This window comes from Triticum aestivum, chromosome 7D, assembly GCF_018294505.1.
Source record: "Triticum aestivum cultivar Chinese Spring chromosome 7D, IWGSC CS RefSeq v2.1, whole genome shotgun sequence".
Classification (NCBI taxonomy): Eukaryota; Viridiplantae; Streptophyta; class Magnoliopsida; order Poales; family Poaceae; genus Triticum; species Triticum aestivum.
This window is the reverse complement of record NC_057814.1, coordinates 122,618,561-122,628,440: the sequence shown is the minus strand read 5'-3', so window position 1 is coordinate 122,628,440 and position 9,880 is coordinate 122,618,561.

Below are 9,880 nucleotides of genomic sequence, written 5' to 3'. Positions count from 1 at the left end.
ATGTTGTCGTGCTGGCCCTCAATGCGCTGGTGGTGGGCCGTATTACGCCGGTGATGCTGCTGGGATGGTAAAGCAAATCTCTGGTTTATAATCTGCTGGCCTTGAACCTATGGTTTTTTTATTTGGACACAACTGAAGGGGAGCCTTGGCGTAGCGGTAAAGATGTTGCCTTGTGGTTTAGGTCACGGGTTCGAATCCTGAAAACAACCTCTTGCAGAATTGCAGGGAAACGTTGCGTACTATAGACCCAAAGTGATCGGACCCTTCCCCGAATCCTGGGCAAGCGGGAGCTACGTGCACCCGGCTGCCTTTTTTTTTGGACGCAACTATGCATGGCCTACTGGAGGAGAGACATAACCAACTTGTGGTTGGTCAACGTCTTGGGAATAAGATATGGACTTACCCATAGATATGTTCATCCTTGGACCTTGAAGCTTGATGTAATGAAAGGCCAAACAAAAATGGTGGTTGATTATCAAATTCAACATGAAACCGAGTCTCGACACTTCCTAATCCTAACATATCGACATGCCATGTGTTCAGTTGCGTTGCTAGAGTAACACCTTGCAGGCTACTTCTTAAATGTCCTAGAGCATGTAACATCTTGCTCCTAAATAAGAGAAGATGTGTGTCCATCTTGATGTTCTTTAGATTCTAAAGAAGAGAGGGCAATATTTTTGTTCCAGTGTTGTGCTCTTAACTAAGAGGATTGATGCATATGATTCAACACAGTTCAACAACCATCCATACCAATTTATAACCATGTGCAGTGCTGACATGCCGTCTCGGCTTACACATGGAGCATTAGATATAGTGCAAACAGACTATAGTCCCGGAAATGGAAATATCTACTGTGAAAACCTGCAAACAAATTCATGTATATCCTAGATATACAAGAGGTTTGAAGGATCATGAAACTTAAAAGCGGAGGTCTTTGCAACCCAAAAGCTGAAATGGAATCTGCACCCCAAAAGCACGAGCTAGTTTATAACGTTTAATGGGTCTTCAATCAGCTATACTCTATATGGAGTTAACAACTAGGTAAATTTGTGATGTCAGTGCTTTACTGTCGCCTTATGCATCTCGTCTATTGTTAATAGTCCCTCAATTTTACCAGTGAGGGAGATGCTTGCACTTCAAAGAGAATCGTTTATCACAGGGCTAAATTTTGCATGTCGGTTCTACGAAACAAATAAATAATATATAAAAGACTATGTACTTTTTTGTATCCATAATTCAGGCCCCACCGACTCCACTCACCAGCAAACAGGCAGAGCAGTTGTGAGGTTGCAACCAGGGCTTCCTAGTTCCTACAAATGGCTACTCTATAGCTCTTCAGTCGCCACCAGGTGGGACACTGTCGTGCGGACTCTTGAGTTCTTGATGGTAAATTATGCTACTTTGCTATCATTTTGTCAGATATGCTATAGTATCAAAATATTGCCACTGAAAATAACAGTTTGTCCTGTTGTTTTGTGCACAAAACTATGTATCTATGATCTTATTAGTATAACTTTGTAACTAAAAATATTGAGACCTCCTTAGACGTCAAACCGATCGCATCTTGCCGCAACCGTCCATTGTAGAATACCACAAAGGTGCCAAAAGAAGCAAAGGACCTCCAAACACTATACTCAACGAGCTCCTTTACGGTGATTGGGGCGGTACTGGGAGTACTTTCGAGTACTTACCCCTCCGATTTTTATTAGCCGTCCGATCTGGTGGGGGATTAAAAATGAATTAAATTAATTAGTTTAATCAGAGAAGGGCATAATGGTCCAGGGTAAAAAAAATCAACCGATCACGTCCACGACCAGAACCACGTCTAGATCTAGTAGCTCGGTCAAGTCCTCCTCGTCCTCTTCCTTCTGTCCGACGAGCCCGGCGAGAGGAACTAATTCACCGTCGTCGGCGTCGCTCTCGTCCTCCTCCTGGTCCCCTTCACTATAAAAGATGTGGTCGGCGGCAGGAAGAAGAATAAGGCGTGACATCTCCGGCGGCAGTGTCGGCGGCGACGGCGGCGGCGGTATAGGAGAAAGCCCCCGCTGATCCCATCGCTTCCGGACTTGCATCTTAAGGTATGAATCGCCCGAATCTCAACTTACTTTGATTCGTAGCCTGCACTTCCTACTTAGATTTGTTTAGTCATCATCAATTTAGGTTTCCCTAGTGCATGCAATTCAATTTAGAATTTTTCATCATCCATGGTCACTTCACTAGTTTACGGGGGACCCAATTTATGGACGTTTATGATCGCTTGCCATAACATGTACAAGGAGCAAAGTTTAAAATTCCAGGCAAGATTTCGTACTGGGTTTTGCATGCATTTATGTTTGTCCTTTCAGATTTTTATTCGTCCGAATTGTGATGCAGGAAGACATGGCGGATGTAAGTCATGAGTCAATGATGGAGTACTATCATATTGCCAAAAAGATGTTTAATAGTGAGGATGAACGTTATACATTCTATAACAAATATGGTCTTGAGAAAGGTTTTAGTGTCCGGAGAAGCTATGTCGAGTGGGATGGATCCAACTGCCATATAATTTTAAGGAAATTTGTGTGTAGTCGTGAAGGGGTTCGTGAAGAGAAGCCCATGAAGAGGAAGATGGAAGATAGAAAGAGGAGGCCACGGAGTATAATTCGTGTAGGGTGTAAAGCTAAATTGGTGATTGCAAGACAGGAGGAAACAGGTCAGTGCTTTGTCAAGGATTTCATCGATGAACACAACCATCCTCTAGCCCCACGGGATCTGTCGTGTTTTTTGCGTTCACACAGAAGAATTAGCGATGAGCAGAAAGCGGACATTGCAGACATGGAAAAATCTGGGATCAGAAAACACCATATTATGGATATTATGTGCATGCAATACGGTGGATATGATGAGGTTGGATGCATTATGAGGGACATTTACAATTTCTGCCATGCTAACAAGCAGGAAATAATTTCTTCCGGGGATGCTCAAATGGTGATCAATCACATGGTGGCGAGGCAAGAGCAAGATTCAGATTTTTTCTTCAGGTACTTGGTTGATGAAGCTGGCCATCTGAAGGGACTGTTCTGGTGTGATAGTCAATCCCAACTTGACTACGAGGCTTTCGGAGACGTTATTGTTTTTGATAGCACATACAGAACCAATAAGTACAATCTGCCATTTGTGCCGTTTGTCGGGTTGAATCACCACCGCAAGACCATTATTTTTGCATGTGGTATCATTTCACATGAAACAAGCCAGGCATACGAGTGGATGTTACGGACCTTTTCTGATGCTATGGGACAGAAGCATCCTATATCTGTGATCACGGATGGGGACCTTGCAATGCAGAGAGCAATCAGGGTGGTGTGGCCTGACTCAAACCATAGGCTCTGTATATGGCACATTCAGCAGAACATTGTACGCCATCTGCATGATGACGCGGTAAAGGAGGAATTCCAATCTTTCATATATGATACATCTTCCATTGAAGAGCATGAGAGAAAATGGTTACACTTCTTACAACAGAATAAAGTAACAAGTGAGGACTCCTGGCTGCATCAGATATATAAGATGAGAAAACTTTGGTGTGCTCCATATCTTGAGGGCCGTTGTTTCCTAGGATTGAGCAGCAATCAGCGGAGTGAGAGTTTAAACTCGGTGCTACATACACATCTTGAGGCTAAGATGATGTTGTTTCAAATGCTAGAGCACTATGAGCGTTGCCTTGCGTCGCTACGCTTGAACGAGGCTCTCCAAGACGTCGAGGCCTTACAGTCCGTTCCGTTCACAGAGGAAAATGCTTCAGTTCTTGAGAAACACGCCGTGAAAGTTTTCAATCCTGTTGTGTTTAAGTTGGTCTTATGGAGCATAGATGCTGTCAAAAAATGTGAGATCAAAGAGGTACTTGATGCAGCAGAGGTTACCACATACGTTGTGTCTAAGAAGGAATGAATGGATAAAAAGATCGAAGTGCGCACGGAGTCGAAGGAAGGTATGCTTCGCAGTATCAGTTGTTCTTGCCGCAAATTGGAATGCGCAGGCACACCATGTTCCCACATATTTTACATATTGGGAATTTTACAAGAAGAAACACTGCCCAGGTGTTGTGTTCCCACTAGGTGGACAATGAGTGCAAAATGTGCATTCGCACCGACAAGAAAGAGTGAGATGTATGCATACTCTGCAGCCCTACAAAGGTACTGTAAGCTAAGGAATTTTAGTCACACAGCATGTTTCAAGGCATGCCACTCTGATGAGGCGTTTCAGCATCTAAAAAGGGTTTTGGAAGGACAAGATGTTTGCAAGGGATCAACAAGTGAACAAGCTGATAGCAAGGGATCAACTAATGCTCAGGGTAACAGCATTAGGTTTGGCCCGTTGATGCCACAATGGGCTAACCTTGATGCTGAAGGTTTCGAAAAGGTTCTGGATCCTGTGCATGTGCCAGACCGAGGTGCTCCGAAGAAAAGGCTACAGGCAAAGATGAAGAAAACCAGAACAAAGGGTAGATGTAGCTATTGTCATGAGGCAGATGGTCACAATCGACGTACGTGCGCCAAATTGGTAGAGGTACCTAATATGCCGTAATTTAATGTTTTAATCTGTCCAAATATATTCCATGGCATTAATAATATCCTTATGTGCAGGATCTCAAAGCAGAACTATGATAGCTACAACATTGTGCACATGGTCGGACAGCAAGTACGTCGACGATCAACCTGATGTTGGCGTGTGCATTGTCGTCTATGTCTAGTATCGTGTGACATTTTCTCTAAAATACTTCATTCTATGAGTTAGTGACTTCCTCATAATGTATGACTCAGTTATTTGGTTGTCCACTCCCTTGTAACAGTATTAGTTTGGGATATTTTTTTTGCATTTTATATGTGAGTTTTTCAAGTGCAACCTCAAGAATCATGGTTTCTTCGTCGCCAGCGTGTAGCTTGTTTATGTTGCAGGATAAAATTTGGAAATAGATGTAATGGAGGAATTATATTTCGCTTCTGAAAACAAAATAAAAGCCTGATAAATCCGAAAAATACATTAGTCATCCATGCTCTCCAATTGAAGAATATACAGGATGAATACAGATGATGAATTATACTCATCCTACATATCCTCCACGTAGAGTGCAAGGAAAACTGCTTGCGACTTCTTATCACAGTGTGTTTGTATCTGCATGTACAACTCACCATGCTATAGGGGAGCCATGCGAACAAAACAGTGAAAACAGCGAAGAAACTGGTGAAGAAATCGTTCCGGGCGAGTTATATCGCGTGTGCCGCGACGTGGGGAACATATCCTCCTCGGGATTTCCGTCACAGAGGCCCAGGCAATCGTCTTCGGGATTAGCGCCAGGTGACAGCTGTGGATTCGCGGCAGATCGACCAGACGCGCCAGCTGCGGTCGGCTGCACGCGCGCCTCCGACCCGCCGCTCGACACGCGGCCACCTCGGACCGGGCGAGGCGCGCCCTCCGGCCCGCACCAATCACCGGCGGCCACGCGGCAACCGGATAATGGTCAGGGACGCACGCGCTTTGCGGCCCAGCCCGTGTGCTACAAGCGGCGCCCCGCCGTTCGCCAGGCGGACGTGGAGACAGCCCCTGACTCCAGTGGGCTTGCAACATCATGGCCTCATGATGAGTCTCCGAGCCGCCCTGGATCTTCTGCGGCTCCACTCTCACCAGCGCCTCGGCCCGCTGCCACGGAAGATCAGGACCGCCCGGAACCGGCTGCTGGAGGCTAATCTGCCTCGGATTCCGTCCATGTCCTGTCTCATGTGGGTCAGCGTGTAAAAGAAAATTCGGGTGATTTGGAGGTGGTGGAAAAAATCACCTTTGTTCAAAAAAAGGCTTAAGTTAGACCAAATGGTCCCTCCGGAATGCGGTGATTTTTTCGACCACCTCCAAATCACCCAAAAATTGGCACACATGATCTCTTGCACAAACAAAGCTAGGTTTCCAAGGTTTTATATTTTTTAATTTTTTTTTGAATTTATACTGTCCTCTAGACTGACTGATCAAAACATCGGTCTATACCTCTAGGGGGCATTGTAAAATATATTTTTTCCAAATTTTCTTTCATAGACATGTTTGGCACATGTGGGTCACCGTGACATAGACAAATTGGGTGATTTCGAGGTAGTGGAAAAAATCACCTTTGTTCAAAAAATGGCTTAAGTTACACCAACTGGTCCCTTCGGAATACGGTGATTTTTTCGACCACCTCCAAATCACCCAAATTTTGGCACACATGATCCCTTGCACAAACAAAGCTAGGTTTTCAAGGTTCTATATTTTTTTGATTTTTTTTTGAATTTATACTGCCCTCTAGACTGACTGGTCATAACATCGGTCTATTATGAACTACTGTGAACTTGCAGAAAGGGCTAGAAAATTAGCTCCAGCAACATAATATTTCCGTAACCATATCGTATTATGAACTACTGTGAACTTGCAATCACATCTAATCTCATAACGGCCTTTACTCCAAGTAAAGACAAGCACACACAATCTTGCACCAAAATAGTACCTTCGACGAAAAACTAATCCGCCAGGAACAAATACCAAAGATCTTGCACACAAATATGGCATCTCTAATCTCATCACAACCTCCTTTTTGGTCCAATCGACGGAAAAAAGTATGAACGTTTCAAGAGATGGGAGGAGACGTGGAGGATGATACCTTTTTCTTTTTACTCGGCCTCGGCGTGGGCTTCCGCAGAGCGATGGCGATTATCCCGGCGACGGCTACCTCTGGACACCAAAACTTTCTGGGCGGTTAAGGAAGGAGCGGTATGCAGAAAGAAAAGATGGGAGGGATATACGGTACGATGGAAGGGTACATATCTCCCGTGATATCTGACGATATATTTACAAGTAATGCGCATGGATGGTCCGTCCGTGATTTTAGGGTGGGTTAGTCGGTGGGAAGATTTGTTAGTTAGCCTATTTAGAGGGAGCACGATGCTCTGGTCCTGGTGTTAGGGTTTGTTAGCCCAGTGGAGGAGTCCCTAGTTCTTCTCTTACCCAAAGGATTACGACCACCGTCTGTCATTGCCGCAGTCGCCTGACACCAAATCAACCATGTCGTCGTCGAGCTCGATTAGGTGCGCGCTGAGGGGCCGATCAGTTGATGTGCCCCTGATCCCTTGCCCTGACTGTGGCGAAACGGTTAGATTCTATCTCTCTAGTACCAAAGAGCATGATGGTTGGGTGTTCTACAAGTGCAAGCACCATGATGTACAATCCCTTTACACTTTGAGTTGACATTTACTGCATGAGTAATTTTTTCTACTGTTTCGTTAGTGCTGGTTTGATTTGAGTTCACTTGATTCATAGGATCTATGTGATTTCTGGCACTGGGAACTAGAGTACATGGATCATCTTGTTGGTACAAGTGTCCTTGTTGGTGCTTATGCCCTTGATGCAATGGCTGCGGCACAGGATAGAAGGGAACAACTACAACGTGCAAAAAAACAATGTGAAAAGAATGCATGTGCCAAGAGTGGCAACATTGGAGGCAGGACAAATTACAGTCAGAGCAATGTGGCAACCATTACGAAGCACCAAGCTTATACGATGTTAGGACTAGGGAGACAAATTGTTTTCATGCTGAAGCTGTTGAAGGCTAGTGTAATGGTGTTGTGTGTGTTGTGTGTGATGTTGATTGTGAAGAAATAATATATTTGTGATCGTATCAAGGTGATTATCATGGTCACATGTAATAACAGCTTAATAAGAAGAGGTGTTCTAAAATGATACCTCTTACCCCCCCGACCCCCACCCCTCTTTTAACATGACAGGTAAGAGTAAGAAATAAATCTGACACGATGATTGCATGAAATAGTTGTTTTGATTATTTCTTACATTCTTGACAATTATGAGAAAATAAGGGGTAAGACGAAGCATGTTAAAATTGCTAAAAAATAATGAATAAACCGAGTTGCAATGAAGGCAATCGAATGGAAAAACGTAAACGACCATTTAAATTCTTGCCCACTATGTTGTGCACGAACACAAGAGTACCATGATATAAAAATAAAGTACGCCATTACAGCAATGACTTAAAAATCCCTTAATTTATTTTCTCACACTACGTTTTGCCAAAACTACTCTAGAGGCACATCAGGAACATGGGAAACAAACAGATAAATCCCATGATCTCCCAGGTACAGCAACATCAGCACCTTCTGTCCTAACAGCAAAATTTTTTCCTTCTTCATGAACTCGTTCCATTTGTTGACGCAGACACGACCGTCAATATCAGAAGTGGTGTATGTACTTGACACAGTACTGTGTGGATGACAAACAATGGTTATGGCACCATATTCCTCCATTTCTTCGGGGACAACACGATTAGGCAGTTTCTGTTTGAAAACAATATTTGTTACATCAACACGTGGCAACTTATTGTTATGTAGTAAAGGAAGAACAATTAATTTGGAACAAAGCTAAAAACATACTGAAATGACAAAAAGTAAATGAAGAACAGAAAGATGGTTACCGAGAAGTTCTTGTTGCAATCTAACCATGTCAACGTATGGACGAATGCGTATGCTCTTCCTTGATCATAGTTTCCAGCATCATGACGCTCCACTAACTTGTCAAGGTCCATCACTTGGCGTATGACATACTCCATCATTCTCCAGTTTAAGCTTGTCCCCTCAGTTACAGTGACATTGTCAATAATATCTCTTTTCTCATTGGACAATTGGTAGTATGCTACAATATTATAGCACATACAATTTAATTTATTATATATGGTATATGATAAAGTTAGAGTAATAAACTTGCAGGAGCAAAAAAGTATCTTACTCGGATGTATGATAGGCAAATTCCCAGTTGTCACAACGCTACTTGGTACTTCTGAATTGTCAGTACTGAACGTAATCTCCTGACCCACATGTAGCATGTAAACTCTAACAAATTCCTTCCAAGACTCCCCTGAAATGTATGTCAACTCATTGTCATTGGTAATCTCACATGGGAATTCAAACCCCTCATTGGTACTGAAACTTGCTTCAAAGTTCCCATATTTTCCCAAGAGCACTCCAAATTTCTGCGTGAAACTGTATCTGTCGTAGCAGGGGATTACCTGAGTAGCATATGTATGATTGTTAATATATATGAACTGCCTGTTAATCTAAAGAATTTGTCCAATCATAGATGACTAGCATAGTATAGTTCACTACTTCTTAGCAGTATTATCATATAACCCCATAGAAGATTTAAATTTACATGCACGTACACAAAACCATTTTATCATCTAAGAAATCAACATGCAATATAACTCTTTTTGCAGTAAACATTATGAACAACTGACTGAGTACAAAGGGTCTGAGTACAATATTCGTTCAGTATTACTGCCTCCGTCCAAAAATTTGTGGACAAATTTTTGTACATACGGATGTATCTATGTAGAAAACATGACTAGATACATGCGTATCTACATGAATCTAACACATTAATTTTGGATCGGAGGGAGTACTAAATTTCTCATGATATTTGCTACTGGTCATGTCAGACTGGATCTTACTGTCTTGTTTGCAAATCCCGCGCGCAGGGTGATGGTACAAAACTCCCTCATACGATGCTCACCGGGGCACAAACCCTTGGTGTCCAAACAAATGCCACACTGCGAATCGAGATCAATCTCATTACTAGTACGTACAATCTTAAAGATTAGTGCTAGCAGTTGAATTCAGATCTGACAGATTCTATAGTGCAAATACGTACCGCGCTAATCTCCTTAACCATTTTCACTTGAGAGAGGGACGTGAGGAGGAGGGGGCGAAAAGAGCAGTCACTTCCGACCCCTAAGCTGACGATGGCGGCAGCGGCGGCGTCGTCCGGAGATTTCGAAAAGCGCGTACGCCCGGCGTCTCCGATCTTATATTGGAGC